Source organism: Struthio camelus, chromosome 1, assembly GCF_040807025.1.
Source record: "Struthio camelus isolate bStrCam1 chromosome 1, bStrCam1.hap1, whole genome shotgun sequence".
NCBI classification, from domain to species: Eukaryota; Metazoa; Chordata; class Aves; order Struthioniformes; family Struthionidae; genus Struthio; species Struthio camelus.
In genome coordinates, this window is record NC_090942.1 from 127,482,625 (window position 1) to 127,501,808 (window position 19,184).

At 40.2% G+C, this 19,184-nt stretch overlaps 1 long non-coding RNA gene across 1 annotated transcript in view; it reads right to left on the reverse strand.

Moving 5' to 3' along the window:
- The window catches only part of LOC104147138 (uncharacterized), a 29,892-nt gene extending 14,481 nt beyond the window's left edge, over positions 1 to 15,411 (reverse strand). Inside the window, exons 1-3 of the long non-coding RNA XR_694858.2 lie at positions 15,231 to 15,411; positions 1,820 to 1,912; positions 1,616 to 1,692 (exon numbers count right to left, since the gene is read on the reverse strand). This is a non-coding gene — a long non-coding RNA (uncharacterized lncRNA). The remainder of the gene's footprint in view (positions 1 to 1,615; positions 1,693 to 1,819; positions 1,913 to 15,230) is intronic.
- Positions 15,412 to 19,184: the final 3,773 nt, after the last annotated feature.

The following is a 19,184-nucleotide window of genomic DNA, read 5'->3' on the forward strand; positions in this document are numbered from 1 at the left end:
ATGACTGCAAGTTCCCTCGTACATACTCGTCCAAGTAGTTTACACCAGAGGTAGAGATAAGGTAATTCCTTCACATACAGACTGACCCAAAGGCTGAAAGGCAATGGGAATCTTCTCAGCAGATTTTAGACCAGACTTTAAAGAGAGGAGGTACCTCCAGCTCCATAAACACCAGTTTTTGCCGTTACCTTAAGTCCTGTCTCCCAATCTCACTGGGAGTTTGGGCGAAGCAGAATGCTTAAATCACGCCGTTATTTTTGGCTTCATTGGTGAGATTTGTAATGACTGGCAGTTCTCATGGCAGAGATAGCAGCCCTTGTTACAGGAGGCTGAAGTTATCAAAAAGTCAGTCATTATTAGCTTAGTCAGCCTGGACAAAATCAGCTTAGTTGTTTAGAAGAGCATGCTTCCACAGTCTCAGTATGATACAGTTAAACTATCCATTCCTTTGCAAACTTAGCACTGCTGGAGTTAGGGTTTTCTTTGTTTCATGAAAACAAGAAATGTAACTAGTCCATTCAAAATGATACCATTGCAGCATGACACTGAACTGTTTCATTTCCTTGCAGAGTGCTTTGACACTATGCAGAACTCAAGCATTTCCCATGCAGGAAAACAAAGAGTAACTTGCTTTATTTACCATCATTTCCATTTATAAATTTGTAGTACATTTGCCCCAAACCAGGCAAACATAATGAATTTTAAGCAATATCTTTTGGATTGCAATTACACACCCACCCCCACCCCCACCCCCACCCCCACACCCACCCCCACCCACACCCACACCCACACAGTGGTCTAAATACTACATACCAGAACTTTGCAAGAGTAAAAGGATTATGATGGCTTACACCAAAAGCTGTATCTCCAGTTTAGTAGTTACACATTCTAAGCAATAGAGAAAAATTGGCGTGACATTAAATTTTTCATCATCAGGCAAAGGGGTTCATTAGAGGAGTCTAAATCAGTGGGTTTGAAATTGAAATTAAAAAGCTAGCCAACCCCCTGCCCAGCAATGGCTGGGATTTTTCATCTTCCAGGACAGAGCCAGATTCCATGACTTCAGTTCCTGAGATTTGTATTAGGTTGTTAAATCTGTTTTCTTAGACATCTTAGCTAGCCAAAATGTATTTTTTTTCACACAAAACTTCTGTACAAAAGAATACCCTGACTGCCTCAGCTCCCGTTGACTGATTCTTGCTGCAACTACTTCTCTGTATATTTAAAAGTGGCTTGGCTGGCTGACGCCTACCAAGAGCCACGTGCCAGAAAACATGTCAAAGAAAGATTTTCTTTTTATCGGGATGAAACTAAATAAAGAAGACTTTTGCTTTCTTCTTCAGGTAAAAGCTTCTTCATTCATTAGGTGAAAAGAAACTTAAATGAAATCTTCTCCTTTCAGAAGGTTGGCTCTTTTTTGGGTCTCAAAAGGGACCAGCTTGCATGAGCCCTGTGACCCCACAGTTTTCTGGAGAGTGCAGACAGTGCTATTTGAAGAGAGGAGCCTGGCAGGAGCAGCGTCTGTGAGGGAAACGAGCGGCCATCCAGGACCATCTGCCCGAGCCTGCAGGGAGTCCCCAGAGCAGCACCGAGGTAAAGGAACTGAACCACTCACCTCCGGAGACAGACGTGCCCCAGGATAACAGTGTAAATGCTTGTACTGGTCAGTCTTTCACTGCTGGGCAGGAGGGCCTATGTATAAAATATAGTATCAGCCTTAAAGATCCTGTTATTCAGTTTTTATTCCTAACCCAAGCGTATAGGAACAAGACAAGACCAGCTTGGGTTTACACCCCATCAAAGAGTACATCTTTCCTACCCCAAGCAGCTGCTGCGGTTCTCTCATCGGACACTCCTTGCAGACTCAAGGGGGGACATCTCCAGTGTCCTTCAACGGCAGTCCTGCAAGCTCCTGGAAATACAATGTATTCATGTCTGGGGGCAAAGAAACCAGACCCTCTCGCACTGCATTGTTGAGCCACAAGGCGTGGGGTGGTCTCACTCGGTGGGTGCCCACATGCTCTGGGAGCCTCCTCCTGTCACACCTGGGACTGCGCTTACACAGACGCTGTTTGGGCTCCATATTTGGTGTTGAACACCATCTGCCAGCATCCCCTTAAATGCCTGCTGGACACTGTCAGACAAACATTGCTCCTCTAGGCACATCAGAGCCAAAGCTACATAATTTTCCAATGCAGGGTGACATTCTGCTGTTAATACACGGCTCTGGGAGCCAGAGCCCTGGAGGAGCCCCACTATGAGCATGAATGGTACCCGGCCGCAAGGCCGCTGAGAGGAATGGTGCTGCTCTCTCAGTTGCCCAGCTAAAACCCAAATATTTACTCCCAAATTGAGCTGAGCTGCAGCTACTCTATACTGGTTGGTTATCTCATTGAGCAAAGAAAGGAGGGAAATGGATTTCTTCCTGTTTTCCTTACTGGACAAAAGATTAAAAGCAGTGTAGTGGTGTTGGTCCCTAGGTATCGTCTGATTAACGTCCTGTTAGCCAGCTGGCAGATTGCCAAATTCACTTCTTCAGTGAGAAAGCGCCTGCTCCATGAGCTCAAATGGACTTTATTGGCATGACACTAATAATTCAGCACTTACAACCCAGAGAAAAAGATTGTAAGTAAATATATGCATGCATCGCTTATCAAGATTCCTTTTTACTTTCCTTCCAGATAGGCAAAGCACATCAATGTATCTGCTGTTTCACCACCACAGTCAGGCCAAAAGGGTCTAACTTCTATAGGAAAGGTGTTATGAGGCAAAAAAGGCCAGAAACTCTGAGAAAATCATTTGTTTTGGCAGCATCTAGAAACTTGCCACAACCAGTTTTCGGTGGTGTTGATCAGGTAAGACGTAACACAGAGGAATCTTCTTTCCTGTCTCTAGGATTCTTGTCTTTTTGTTAAATAGGACTTCCCTCGCTGAATGCTGTCTGCGGGCCCAGAAATTAGCCTCCTCCCTTGCCTGGCTCTTGGCGCACATTGCACATTAACAAGGGTTCCGAATTCTCTGGCATGTCGTTTCCTTTGGTCTTCATGGTAGCAGAGGTTAGCCTGTTGGCCAACTATAGCCAAGTTCAGTTTAGAAACCATCAGCGTGAGGCTGGAGTTAGCAATCCCTACGTTATATGAGAATGCTTAATTCAGTCAATGTTATTAATATACTTAAGAGTACAGTTATGGCACACATATCTTTTGCCTACTGCCTGTATCAACAGCTTGTGTCGACAGGAATTTCAGAAGAGAGAACTCCTCTCTGTCACCTCAAGCAGCAGCTCCCAAACAGCGCTCCCCGAGGGACTGACATGCCATAGAATAAGATAAGCATTCTGAGGACACTCGCTAAAAATACCATGTGTTAATTCCCCAATTAAAAGTCTCAAGAGGGGAATAATGAGTGATCTGCTAGCAATTCTGTAGGTTCGCGGTTGTCGGATATTCCACATCTGGGAGCTACTGCCCTTAGGTAGTAGCTAATTGGCCCTGGTTACCATAGCGCTTCACAGTCCTTAATGTATGTACCCTCACCACTGCTCTATAAAGCAAATAAGGACTGATTTCAATTCGACAGACCGGGAACTGACTCTCAGAGAAAGCAGGGAACTGACTTGAGGGTATTATGGCCCATATATAAATTACAGAGGCAAAATTCAGGATCTAACAAGTGCTTTCTACCCGGAGGAGAAACTGGCCACAAAATAAGACATTTCTTTGGGACAAATCTGCTTATTTACAAGGAATATAAAAGTGCTGCTTCCCTGTCAAAATCAAACAATCTGCAGATTCTTCACCTAGCCCTTTTCAGCCAGCTCTGCAACCAAAAAGCTGTCGCAAGGCCTTTTCTTGTGCAATGATCCAGTGATTATTCTGTCTCCTTGGTTTTGTGTTGCTCTCTGTATTTCTTCTGCAGAAGTCCTGCTGCTTCTCTCACACATCAAGTCACTCAGAGCTCATTACCTTTCCCTCCAGGGTTTGCTCTTTTAGTCCCACAGGCCAGTATAATTCAGCTTTTGCAAGAGCTTAAGGACCTGTTCCTATGGTTTTGGAGATTTGGCACCACCAGGGAGCTCTATTACTTGTAATGCTTATCCTGAACAAAAATTGGCTTTGAACCCACTCGCTCCCCCAAATGCACCCAGTCTGTAGCAGTGCTGAGGTACCTAAAGATTTTTTTTAAATGCTCAGTCAGCATTGATTTCAATAGGAGCTGGCTGCCTAATCTGCTTATGCACTTCTGAAAATCCTATTAAGTGCCTCTTTACTTCTCTAGGTGCCTAAATATATTTTCCTTAATTTGGCTCTAAGTGATTTGCATCCGTCATCAAGATTTTTAAAGAACACAGCTCACAGGGAGACGCCTCTCTACCGAGATCCTTCCATACAGTCTGTCACTTACTCAGATACCTAAATGCGGAGCTGAGTTCTTGCAAAGATGCTGTGACAGTGTGAAATATGTCTATTAAACTGTGAACACTGTTCGTGCTGCTGCCTCCCTGCCTTATTATGCCTCCCATTTTGCACGGAGCGCATGCCCCCTCTCCCCCAGGGAAAGGTCCCCGCGTGGCACTACCGATAGCAATCACGCTCTGGAGAAGCTACAAAGCAGCTTGCCAAAAAGCCATCACCATGAGGTTATCTTAAGGCAGCCAGACTTCAGCTGCCTTTCCACCGCTGCCCCGGTCACACAGATAGATGCGGTTTTCTGCAGCAAGCCCCAGCTGTGGGTGAAGCTGCAGCTCCTTGGCAAAAGAAGGGAGGCTGGTTTCAGAAAGGGGCAGGGATGGCTCTGGTGCTCCGAGGCAGCAGGGGGATTACAGGTAACTGCTCAGAGAGAAGCAGTGTCTCAGCTTGGCCTCTGGACTAACAAATACAGCGCTTACAGAGAAGTGCTACCAAACTGGGCAGTGTACAGAAACAGTTACTTCTAAGGAAATCCTGGAGAGTTAAATGCCTGTGGCTAAGAAACGTTCCTTGCTCAGCTTGTCTTATTTTCCAGGATTATTGTTACAAAAGGAAGCTCCACATCTAGGAGAAAGTGTGACAGAACATAAATCTGAGGGGCTCAAAAGACCTGAGGCTCGTCTGCAGGGTTGGCGGCAACAGGATTGCTGAATGCATCTCGATTTGGAGGAAGAGCACTCAAAAAAGGGTCTGAGATAAGATCCAGACCCTCTAGACCCAGTGCTAGAAGCAGTAACTTCTTCCTGGAGCCAATGACCTGGGTCCAATAAGAAATCGAATGGGCCGTTACCTGGTCAATATCCAGCTACAGACGACTACTTGAGAAAGTAGTTGGCCTAGCTGGGGTCCTCAACAGCTCTTCCCCAGCTCTAGTGGAAACCTTGGTCACAAATGAGGAGAACAGGAATTAGCACTGCTGGGAATTAAAGTTAAATGGGAATTTTGTCAGAATCTTGGAGTTTCCAGTCTGTCCTAGGAGCACCTCTAGGTATTCCTAAAACAAAAATATACTTTAAAAGGGAGATTAAAGTTAGGAGGGTCTATTTTTGATATGGAAGAACTTTTATTTAAAAATAGAAATAGAGACATATTCAGAGATCTAAGAATACTTTAAAAGAAATCCAGGAATGTGCAATACGGTAATGCTCTGAATCCAGTCAGCTATTTCTCCTCTGAGAGACTCCACGCTGCAGCCCAGAAAGCCCTGATGAACCAGAGTTTAAAACGTTCACTTGGCCTTTGCCACTGATTTGTGTCTGTATGAATTCTGTTTGCTACCAATAACAATGCCGCAGCTCAAGCACAGTAGCTCTCATGGCAGCCCTGTAAAGGATCCAGCAATGCAGGACCTTGCCTGTGAGCTCCAGTGAGCAGCCTCTGCATTCTCATGTCTTTCCTTGCAAAGTGTCCGCTTGAGCAAGCCATACAACAGACCCATGCTTCTTTTCCCTGTCTGTAGTATGGTAGTAATAACACTGGCCCTATACAATCCTCATGGGTGAGGTAGTTATCATTTGCATAGGACACTGACAGTTAAATTGTACTATCATTAAATCACTTTTATGGAAAGGAGTGAACAAATTCCCATATGAAAAACCTGGCAAGTTACAATGTGCAGATACACAGCAATCAGGGAGACAGCTGACTCGAGAAAAAGATAAAAAACAAAACTGATTCTGCTGTTCCCCACATTGCACTTGCCCCTAGCAGAGCGAGGAAGGGTTACATTTGTTCCTTGCAGGAAGCAATGAAAATACTTTCACCTTGGATCTGCCACGCTTATAAGGAAGGTCTCCAAGCTGGATTTCCTCAGAGAGCAAATATTAACTGACAACATGGAGTAGGACTGACTCTTTCTTTGGAGAAGAACGGAGCTTCCCTCAGCACTGCTTTGGAGAAAATAGTTTGTCTGAGACCTAGAGCCAAGGGCCAGAACATAACCTAATTAGGCCGGAAAGGGTGATTAGCTGTTTATTTTGAAGATGTACAAACCATGCACTCACATTATGCACTGCCCTGGGAGAAAAAAGACGCTGTTTATACTCCCAGATCTAAGGGATCAGCAGAGTTTATTTTCCCCTACAAATGAAGGCCTGTTCTACTTACATTCTTTCAACTGAGATCAGATCTGTTTATTTTCACTAGTCTGCAGGAAATGGGAATATTTCATTCTATTATTCTGAATCCAAGGAAGCAGTTTGTATTTCTTAACCACAGACAAAGGCAAATTAGTCACAGCCTTTACATGCTACCTCAGAAGAACTGTTTAATAATAGTACCATTAGTGACAAATGGATTTACAAAAACCCAAAGTGTAAGTTCTGTTCATTGAACCTTTTCCAGAAGGCACAAGACACTCTGTTAAATCTCCCAGATGGCTGGTACCTCACTGTGGGACATGGGGCTGATCAAGCTCTCTCTCTTCCTGATAGGACCCTCCATGTACTGATGCTGAGCAGAGCAGCGGGGTTTAATACAATGTTTTTAAGCTCACTGCTCCTTTACTGTGTTGAACTATTTGCTGATTTGTCAGGGTACTTAGAAGCATGGCACTGAAAAAGGAAAATCCTTGTGAAAGAGAAGAGAGATGCAATGAGAATCGCCACATGCAGCTTCTGTTTAGACCAATGGCAGCAGGACAAAGACTAGTATTAACATCTTCCCAGTATGGACAATGCACCCCGCCAAAAGTGACAGTGGGATCCCACTTCAATGTTTCCAAATATTTGTTTGAGTTGGCTTCATATTTAATAATTTAACAATCCCCTTTTGCTAGAGTTTATTAATGGGATTTGTTTGCACGCTTTGATCTTTGATTTTTAATTATCTCTCATGTTCGTGAAGCCTTTGGTAAGATTCTCTGCTGATAAAAGAGCTCAAATTATAGTAAATGGACTATGAGGTGACAATATATCGTAGAGAGAGTTTTAATTCCTTTGAAGCCAAGATTTTTAATGATCAATTAAATTATTCTAATTGTATCTTACTTATCTTAAACCTAAATCAAGGCTGTTTTCCAACTACTTAAATTTAAAAATTCTACAGAACGCAGGCAGCTGCAAGCACTGCGAATGTAAATTTCATCCGTTGACTACATTCAGCAGAAAAAACAATCAAGAAAGCACCGAACATCAAATACCGTGATGAGGACAGAAACTACCAGCAACCAATTATAAAGATAGGAAGCAGCAGAAGGTACAGTGTGTTACATATGTTACGGGGCTGCCAGAATAGGCTATTTAGGGATGTACAATAATAATTTAGATTGTTGATCATAATGATCTCATGCTGGTCATAACTGTCTGGCAGTTATTTTATGCTCCCCCAGCCTATTTGCTGAATCCATTTGCTGACTTTTATACTTGAGCATAGTTTGAAATTTGTTTAAGGCAAAGTGAATTTTGCTGTTTGTTTGCACAGTACCAGCTCTCAAGAATGGGATGGATCTTCTTGTTCTTCCTCAAGGAAAATAATTATAAAAGTCCCTAATGGACACAGTAAAAATTCTTCCCCGGGAAAAACAAACTCTGCTGAACTCTAGTTAAATTAACTGATATCCCTCATGAACCATCAATTTTCATGACAGATTATGAGGAAGCTTTATGAAGTTCAAAAACAGCACTATATTCCTCCCTCCTCCCTGTCTAAGGGACCTGCCTGCTATCAGAAGATTGATCTGCCACAAGTGGAACTTCCCAACCACAGTGAATATAATCCTCCAGTTGACTGGTTTAAGTGAGTCTTGAAGGATTACTTTTCAGAGTAATGAGGGGTTAGATGCTTCCCAAGACAGCTAGACAGCCTTCATGGGTTTTTATGAGGAAGCAGTACATGGTAAGTTACACAGTGGTATAGCCTTGTCACTTTGCTATTTTTCCCATGTGCTCTGAGGTATCCACCTTCCTGGGAGCAGGTTTCTCATGCAAATTCCAGAGAAAAGTGTTTCCTATGTGCAGATGCTTCTCTTGTTTGTTTGTTTGTTTTTCCCATTACAGTCATTTTGTCTCCTTATTAAAAATAAAATTCAAATTCTTTCTGTTCCATTTTTCAAATGTTCCCTGTGATTGCCAGTGTGATAAAACGTACCAAGGTAAGACCACCTCTTTTGCAGGATTTTCCTACAGTGAAGAAGTGGCAGGCCACACACTTGTGTCCATGGCATAGCCATCATGCCAGTGGCCTGGCACATAGTGGCCTTCCCTTCTTGTTTGAACAGTAAAAGGACTCAATACTCAATAGGCCTCAGAAGATTTGTCAGAGTCCACAATCACATGTAGGTGAGTCCTCTATGCTTTCCTTGCTTTCATGGGCTCCTTGGACAGTCACTGCCTCATGTAGTATCCATCCTGATGAACTGGCTCATGAAGAGTCATGGAAATGGCAGAGAGAACTGCCAAATGCTAAAAAATTGTATTCTCTGACATGGTAATGACCCAGTCCTGCTCCCTGCAACGCCAGTAACAGTCATGCTATTGATTTCAGTACGTCAGGCACCAGCAATCCTCAAAGAGGAAAGGATGAGCAGCCTCAAAGAGCAGTTCCCCCATCCCCACCTACAGTTTCCCTGCAGAAAAGCTTCTGAAGCAAAGGAAGAAAGTAATGGCTGAACTGCAGCAGCATCGTTATTTTCCTCTGCAGGTGAGAATCCTTCTGCTCACAGGAAGAAAACAGGCACTGTTTAAATAAAGCAACGCCATCCTTGTAGAATACTGGCTGCTTCTGGTGTCCCCTTTACGTATGACCAAATAGTCGTAGGCTGATATTTTAACCAGAAGCTTGATGAGAGTCATTTTGGGACCCAAAGGTTTTAGTATTTCATTATTTTTCTATAGTTCATAAGGAAAAGGTGGTTAATAGCTGGTTAGCTGGTTAGTTATCCTGCAAGAATTGACCTATAGTTCCTAGTATCTACTTGTGAATATTAAGTTATTTCTAAGCTCACCAAAAATCTAATACATTTCTGTGGAATTCATTGGCAGGGGTTTTGTCATATTTTGGAAAATCCATGGGAATATAGTTGATTTCTCTCAATACACACAGGAATCTACTGTTAAATTGGCTAACAAAGCTGCTCAGATAGGAAAACAAATTAATCCATTCAGTCATTTATAAAATGCCTGCAAAAAAAAAAAAAAAGAAAAAAAGAAAAAATAAAAGCTTTTCTACGTTTTACTTCTGTAAAGAGAAAATAAAACGTTCTTGCCTCCAGAGGTCTTCCAGTCCCCACTCCCACCTTTGCAGAGCTCTATCTTTCCTTCTCAGATTCTGATTTTGAGGAACAAAATTAACTATGTTTCTTATGGGAAAAGGTGATAATGGCAGGCAAGTGTTGAGTCCTTGGTGTAAGAATATTCAGGGTAAAATTCTCACTGTAACCAGACAGCCTGTCGAGGTGCAGAGTGCCCTGCATGAGATTCACCTGCAGTGTTGATGTCTCCGGCAGAGTTAGGCATCAAAAGGTCTCTTTATAATCATTGGTAATCTAATCAATATAGCCATGGGGGTCTATGGTGTTATTCATCTCAGCCAAAAATAGGAGCTTTTGAGCACACGTTTCTCTCCAGTGACTTGGGCAACTTGCTCACATGTAAGTATCCAAACTTAGCAAAATGAATCCCACCTCTTCCTGAGGCTGCTTGCATTTCCCGAGTTGTTCAGGAGGGAACACTCTTTCCTTTCTCTTGCACAGCAGCTGCCCAAAAGAAGGGTAAATGCTGAAGCTCCAAAAGAAGCCCCTTCTGATGAGCGCTGGGGGCAGTGCTTGCCAGGGGAAGGCCAGAGATAAAAGGAGGATGATGAAGCTCTGCGTTCTAGTTGAAAGGTTCTAGGAGAGTCCAGTAGAGACACAGAGGCTTCAGAAACTCCTTTCAGGGGGAAATGCTTGGATATATTTTGTACACAAGGAAAACACTCCAACTGTACATCTCTGATATACCAGACAATGTAATCTGACCAACAAAGTCCACCCAGATATACTATCTTTTAAGAAAGGAGCAACAGTACATTTGATGCAGCATTCAGCTATTTGGACTTTGAAAATCCAGCTCCCAGGGATTTGCTCTCTCATTCTGTTTTATTAGTTTTCACCGTCTCCCAAGATCTGTGCAGTTCGGCTCCATGGTAACTCAGGAGCATGCTTCGTTGCCTCACATACTGATGTAAGGAAAGCACAGTGATAATACAGGGTTTAAGCATCTCCTAAATATATTCAAGATATCTAAGAAGTGTGGCGTAGTAGGATTTATAAAGTGTACAGAACAGTGCCGCATTGCCTTATGGTTGTAATGATTGTTTCCTGGGAAGTTCCACAGAGTCACTCATGGCCTTGCGACACACTGAAGTCACACTGAACTTTTGTCCAGATTATTAAGCAACATTTGTACTACAGCAGTATCCAGCAGGTCAAACTGAGATTAGGGTCCAGCAGCTGGTAGGCATAGTACAGAGTAAAAGGGAGAGTCCTGGTCCTCCAGAGATTACAACATAAAAATAAACAAAAGTGATTAAGAAAGGCAGAGAAAACCAGAGGGAAAAGGGGACTTGCCCTAGAGAAAATAGCTGTCTTGACCTACTAGCTGGGTGTTACTTACAGAGCATAGATACCCTGTAGTTCTCATCCTTTGCTCATCTGCAGCACGCTCATCTGCAGCTCAGCCTGCCAGGCCTGGGCTTTTTTCCATGGAAGCAATGCACAAGGTGTTGGTGCATGTCTATGTTTTGCCTTAATATTGTGAAGGTGAATGCATAGGTATAGAAGCACTTCGAGGGCAGGAAACATAGAAACGACATAACAACATTTTTATGGAGCAGGAGTAAGATCCCTGGTTCCCACACTTGCATTCGGGTGCCCAGGCACTGCCTACCTGGCCTCATGTACAACATAACCTGTGTGTTCCCAACTATGATAGCTGATGGAATCCAGACCATAAAATGTTTATTGCAAGCTGTAGTTCTGGAAGGATTGTGAGGATTCATTAGTTAAGGCCACAAGTGCATGATTTTGAACACCTAAAACCTTAGCAGAATTCTGCTTCTCATTACTGTTAGCTTTGAATATCCTTGGGATTACTTTTTTAAATACCTCAGGGAAGGTGACAGGCAAAGTCAAACAGTAGAAAAAAAAAATGTTTTTCCCACATGCTTTGGGACAGGAAGTAAGCTGCATGTTAGCCTTTTAATATTTACTCGAATTTAGCATGCAAATTTTTGAACAGTGGAAGAGGGATCAGCTTCTGCTATTTAAGCTGCAGCAAGTGACCCATATAGCACTAGAAGGAGATGCAACAACTTGTCCCAGTACAATGGCAAGAGGCTAGAAACCTGTAACAACATGTTCAGAGATCCTCCGGTCTGGTAAATTTTCCATACCATAATTTTACCATGAAAAGCCCACCTTTGAAATTGCTACTGAGTAATCAATGATATCAAGACACAGTACCTGTTGTGTGAGTTAGTTTTTCATCTGCTGCCATTTGGATTTTAATGATCTTCCTATGTGCCTCTGTGCAAAGCAATTTATATCATAAACCATCAGCTTTAGCTCCTGCCTTTTAACTTGTAAGATAAGCTGTTACAGAAACATGTCTCCCCAAGGCAGCTGGCAAAAGAGATGAGGTGAAGTACCTAATGCCAAAAAAGTGAGAATAAACACTGAAGAGTTTCTCGGGCTTGTGAAGGCATTTTTATTGAATATGCCTACATCTGCCTTTGAGGACAAAAATTCTTTCACTACTGCTAGAGGATCATCAACGTGTCGGGGGAAAAAAAGGACCATGATGGCTGGCTGCGCTACTGAACACATCAGGGTAAACGCAGGATTCGACACTCTGCACTACCAGAGGTCAGGCAGGTACAGAGACACAGTCACTGGTTTCAAATCTCAGCGTAAATATCTTCACTTAGGAGTTTCACGGAGCTGCCAGCTAGGCTTACATTGTCAGAATAGGAAGACAATCTTTCCATCTGAAAGACACCGCTGTAAAACAGCAGGGTTATTTCAGGTGAATCTTAGTTGGTGGAATGCAACTTTCTCGCTGGCGTATTTTCATGTGCAAGCCTATCAGCTAATTTGGAACAAAGCCAAACGCAGAACACGTGAAAATGGTTGACTTCTATCCATGTTTTAAAGTCTGTGTGGACCTCAAAGAGGAAGCTCCTTATTGTTATTATTATCACTATTGTTATTATTTATTTTATTCTGAGGCACTGAAAGATAAGAAAAGAAATAGAAGTTCAAAATGAGTTTGATTAAAAGGGAAGAAATTCACACAAGTTGATACTATATATTATTATACTAGTTTTACAAATATACAGACAGCCGCACTAAGTAAATTTACATTGTCAGGATTCAAACCCATCTCATGCATGCAAAACTGATAAAAGAAAAGGTATTTTACTTCTGGAGGCATCTGTTATCTACTAATGAGTAGGAAACTACTTCTAATTAGATATATCTTATATAAAATGTTTGGCATTATTTGAAGCATCCTACATTCTGCATCTTGTTTTAGCTACCTGAGCCACGAATATTCTAGTTCTGTAGCTAAGGACAGCCACAATATGCTAAGGCAGAAACAGTAGTCTGATCTATGAATAAATAATAATAATACAGTCATGGTAATGCCCTTTAGTTAAGTTCCAAAACAATTTTTGCTTTAAACTTGATTACCTTAGAATTCCTCAGCACTTTTTCCTCTGCACTACTCCCTGCGTAGTTCCCAATCAAAGGAAAAAATTTGTAAGTTGTAGATTGTTAAGAGGAGCTTTTTCAGAACACAAAATCATTGACATGTAACCTTTTGCTCCAAAGTTTTTGGCTGGCCATGCTGACAATAAAGACATGGAGCATTTTTGTCAAGAGCCACCAAAGTGATCTCTGGGCTTGGTATAACCCCATCAGAAGTTTAGGGAAGGGTATGAGTTAATCACCTGTACTATTCCCAATTCTATCATATTTTGATGGCTAGAGATATATTATATATGTCTAGAGACTTTAAATTAATAAAATTTACATAGGAGTCTCCTATCTCTGTCCTTGTATCTCTCTAATGGAAACTGAAGTCCTCAACCGCCCAAGATCATCCTGAAATCCACCTCTGGCCTGTCTCCTTTATGAATATTCCTGGCAGATGTTGGCAGTGAATATGCTCAGGCAGTCATTTAAATTCTGCTGCTGTCTCAGTAAGGGAATTTGGTATAAATTATTGTTGGTACCTTCTACCAATTCATTCATTCTCCTTTAAATGCCACCTATAGCCTGATCCAGTATGTATATTCATTTAAAAAAATTTTTTTACACATTGAGACTCCAAGACCTGTTTTTGTTCTGATTCAGAACAAAGCCAAGATACATCTACGTTTCCCCCCCACCAAAAAACACAGTCTCATGTCAGGTAGCTGATAGCGCTCCACTTTGATTAAAATGGATGCATTTAATCTACACCAAATTTTGCCATTAAAATGAAATTTCTAGCATAAAAATTGTCCTAAAACAAAAGCTATAACTATCAATAATAATCGTGGTGAAAATAATCATAATGTTAATTTTATTTTTGAAATAAAATTTTGTTGAAAATGGCAAATTCCTGTGCAACATTTCCATCTTGATTAAATTATACACTTTCCACTGAAAAAAATTTCATCAGACAGGAGACATTTTCTGCCCTCTCTGTTTATGGAACAGTCAGTCCATCCTCTGTTCTCCTCTGTCCGCTCTTCTTGAGGTTTCTGTGAAGTTCAGAAAAGGGCAGCGAGCACCTTGCACCCAGCAGCTGTTCACTGCCTAAAAAATGTTGGGTTCCTATACAATTAGTCCTACGCCTGGGAATAATTCAAAGATCTGTTCCTAGGTGCCAACTAAGGGGGCATTTAAAGTATACTTAATTTTACTGTTAACATATACTTAAACAACTCTGTGGATTGGAGTTATTATCAATTTAGACCACAATTTAACACTGAGTGGACAGTAATTTTCAATACAAATGGCATTATGCAAAAAACAAATGCACATACTCTGAAGATGCCTTTCATATGGCAGCTAGTTAGGAACTTCAGCTGATGGATGGTGAGCATGTACGGACACAGACAGTAAAACTAAAATTGAAATAGGCTTTGCACTGCCTGTTTCCTGAATTTTCAGTACTCGGTTCACCTTTATTAAACTATCTCATTGTTTTGCCAAATGATAAATTCTCACAATTAATTCTGCTTTACAGTTATCTTGTTTGGGAAGTTCTTTATGGACCTCATATTTTTTTCCAGAAATTACACTACATAAATATTATTAATTCCAAGGTGAAATTATGCTCACTGCTAATATATGTGCAAATAGATAGATGAGTTTTCTCCCGATTTTGAAAGCCTCATCGAGCAACTTATTTCTCAAAGCATAGCAACAAACCCGTTACTTTGGCCTTATGCTAGCACCAAACCATAAATTTGTCACCTCAATAACACAATGAAGGGAGAACAAGAATATAGTGCCTGTGTTTTAGTGCAGATGGTACAGAGTGGCATTTAACTACAATATCACAGCACCATATCACAGACCTGGCAAAGACTGAAAGGTCCTATTTTTGAAATTAGTGATTGAGATCAATGATGAGATTTTTTTTATGGTAAGATTTTTCAGTGGTTGTTTCTCTTGTTTCAAGTGGAATATTAGGGAGATACTATTTCCACTAATATTGGCTCCAAAAAAAAAAAAAAATCAACTTTTCCTTCAGCTTTCTATATCTGCATTTTGTCCCAGATCCTACCTACCTTGAGATATCCAGACGAAAGCTGTAATTCAGAAACCTCGTCACCCAAGTTATATCAACCGTCATTCAAAGCTCATTGGTCATCAGCAGGGAACAGCTGAAGTCCTTTTCCCTGGTCACAGAGCTGCATTTTCAGCTTGTGACCTGTAGACCCAGAGGCAACTATGAAATAGTTCTTTAGAGTTCTCTGAAAGGTAACAAAGAAAAGAAAGGCCCATGGTCTGCAAGCTGAAATTAACTGTACAAGAGTTCTGTCTTCCACTGGAAAGTTTAAAGGAATGACAGTTCAAAAGGGATTGAAAAACATTATCATAGAGGGAGGCCAGGAAGATGGTGTCTGTTCTCAGCCACTTCAATTGAGTGCCTAAATCTACGCACTTGCACCTGGCTTTGCCATGCAATTAGCCAATTCCAGGTACTCTGAGGGGCAAAAAACTTCAGCAGTCCTTAGGACTCTTTCTAAAGCTGCCCAATTTTTTAACAGAATGTGAAAAAATGGTCTTTTCTACAATGTCTTATAAGCAAACTTCTCATCACAGTCAATTGCATCCAATTGTTCAGAAATATCCATGTGGTTATTTCTTATAACCACAGTAGATCAGATAATAAACATAATGCAAACTTAATTTTGCCTCTGCTGAATTCCTAAAATTGCACAATCTGAAAGATGGTTACAAAATGAAGGGGGAGAAAGTTAAGGGCAACTACAAAAAATGTAAAACCAACATTGAGAGAAACAAGGTGGCAGGTGGCAGATTAGATAAATTAAATTATAACTGCATACCACAATGTTGCTTCACTAAAAACAAAACCAAATTGAAGCCTGGGGTTATGCGATTGACCTTAATTTGTCATTATAATGACATCTAAAAATTTCAGAAAATGTTGGCAGAAAATTAAATCAAGAATAACACAGTAAGGAAGTTCTATTTTTGCTATCACATAATCCAAACCAAAATAAGCCTCAGGTTGAAAATCAGAAAAACCATCAGGTTTCTAACATGTAGTTAAAAATTAATCCATTTTACTTTGAGCTTGAAAGAAAAAAAATGTAACTAAGCAGAGAAACGCACTTCACCTGTTGTGCTCAGTTGAATTCATGTTGCTATATTTTTAGAGGTACCTGGTTTTGTGTGTGTGTGTGTATGTGCGCGCTTTTTTTTTTTTTTTTTACGTGAACCCTATTATAAAGGGTAAATCCTCACTTCTAAGTAAAAGGAGGCCAAGAAGCTAGCGTAATCACTGACAATGTCTTGGACTGCTTCAATCAGATCCTTCCGACACAAGTCTGCTACCAAGGGACTAGCCCTAAGCAATGTAAATTCAAACTAATCCACATCACTAGGTTTCAGGACCTCCTTGGTCTTCTTTTATTATTTTATAGACATATCCCCAGAAACTTGTTTTTATAATCTCAGACTTACTGGCCTGCCCTCAATTTTCTAGTACAGCTTCTACATATACTACTGCTATAATTAATTTTCTTAAGGAAACATCAAAGGATTTTATTAAAAAACAAATCAGATTTAAAGCTGGAGGGCTTTTTTTAATATAGCTACACCAGTAAGGATCATACACCAGTCTAGGATCCTCATTTAGGATTGTTGTTACACTTTTAGTGCAGGCATGGATTTTGAAAGTATCGCTAATTTTGCTTGGGAAAGTAGAGCCACAGGAAAGCTTGAAGTACATTTTTGTTTTGTTTTAAACAATTTAACTTATACCTGCAAGATTCAAGATTTGCTAGCATAAACTGTGGAATTTCTTCAGCTCATTCCCCTTGGTTGCACCATGCCACCCTTTTACTAACATGGTTTTGACAGCAAAAACTTTTCTCTCTGACATCTAGAAAGCTGGCTTCTCTGTTAGGCAAATTCATCACAACTGAATACCAACATCTTCCTAATACAGCTTTAGATATGAGACTTCATTATTAAACATTACCAAGGTATTTTATCTCTGCATCTGACAAAGAAAATTAGAAGAGATAAATTGGCATATCTGAACTGCAGAAGGTCTTAAAATGTTCATTAGATAAAAAACAGGAGTTTAAGTACTAACCCCAAGAGCTAGGAGGAAATCTTTTCTATTTCCAGTTCAGTTGGATTTTTATCCAAATTTCCCTCAGGTTATGAAAAAAAGACTTGGAAACAGTAGCTCCTAAAACAAACTGAACAAAGATTTATGTAGCCGAGCTGAAATATCAATTCTCAGCGAGTATGTGTACATTCAATATTTTCTATATTAGTATATGGTTCACAGTTGCCAGAATCTGTTCAGGTACTCTACATTTTTTTTTTTGTTAAAGATATATTTTATCACTGTTGATATGAACATCTGATCATTGTAACTTTCTGGGCTACAAATTTGTAAGTTCCAGTCAGAGCTGATCAGAATTCTCTTCTCTGTTCAATATGTTTGTTAAACAAAAATATGGATGTGATATGTTAAGTATAAACGGGAAATATTGATGTCAAAATGTTATTTCAAATATAGCTGGAAAAAATAATGGAATTTATAGATAGGCAACAAGGAAACTGAAAAACAAGAATTAATTAATCTATTTTCAGCTAGTGAATATGGCACACATTAAAAGATCAGCAAAATAAAGCTCATAAAATAGGATTCCTCTAGATGGAACTCTTGAATCTGAAAGATGACAGCTGTATAGCAACACCATTGAAATTTTCAATAAAGACGAAATGCCACTTAGGAAATTATTGCCGTTCCCACTGATTATTTCTGCTACTGAAACACCTCTCTGCACAAAAACTGGCTTATCTCACCTACTCAGTCCATTGCATCATGAAACATAGCTCTTCTGTGTAGAAGACTTGAATTTAAAAGACTTGAATAATATGGTAAAATAAATAAAATGATGACTATGATAGAGGTTTGGACATGTGCAGAGATATCTGCAGAGCTCCTCTTAGAATAGGATTAAACCTGCTATTCAGGAATGTCAGATTTTACTCAGCTCTTGCTACTGAACTTCCCATTAATGCTTGCAAATCTGTCTAGATTGGAAGTAGGATTTTAAAAATATATATATAATCCTTTAATTATTCTGTAAGTGAAACAATTACACAAAAATACTTGGGGAGTTAATGGGCAAAAGAAAATCAAATTCACTCAAACTGGGCATCAAACAGAACTTTGCAAAATATTATGAACCACAACCATGGAAGAAAATTACTTAACAATTTTTGTCAACAGCATCAGAACAGTTCTGCAATAATCTTTAAAAAAAAGTATAATTCCTTTGAAAACTGATCATTAAACATATATAAGAGAAAAGGAAAAAATATATTCTAAGTGGTATCTCTCAGCTTCAGAAAAACACAGAGGTACCAGCAGTGATACCTAGACACCACAAATATATCCAATAAGAATGCAAAAGTAGATGAAACTGAAGTGTTGAAATGACAAAGAGCTTTGCAGAGCAATACATTGAACTGAAGCGTTTGCAAGGTAAAATATAAAAATGCAGGGCAGCTGCTTCTAATGTTTCTGCACTCACACAGAAGAATGAAGTATCAGATAGATGTTATGTCCTTGAAGCCTCCATCAACACTGCAGTGAAAAGTAACTGTCATAACTCAGATTTCCATGGCTTAGCATAGCACAGAATATGGAAATAATAGAGATATATTAGAAATCACAAGGTGGTAAGAGGTGGCAAATATTGACTTCTACTGGTGATTGTGCAATTTTTTCCTTGCATTTTTAGTTTCACATTTTGGCTGCTGAAAAAACACTTTTTCTTGGGGCTATCTTTGAAACATACAGAGAAATCTCATCTGGCAGAAAACATAATGTGCATGACCTACTATGTTTTCATAGCTATCTTAGCTTCTGGCTGTTACTGGAAATACCGGTTACCCTCATAAACTTGTACTGCATATGTAACACCTTTATCTTCAAAAGATCTCTTTTCTCACTGAGTCTTTCACAG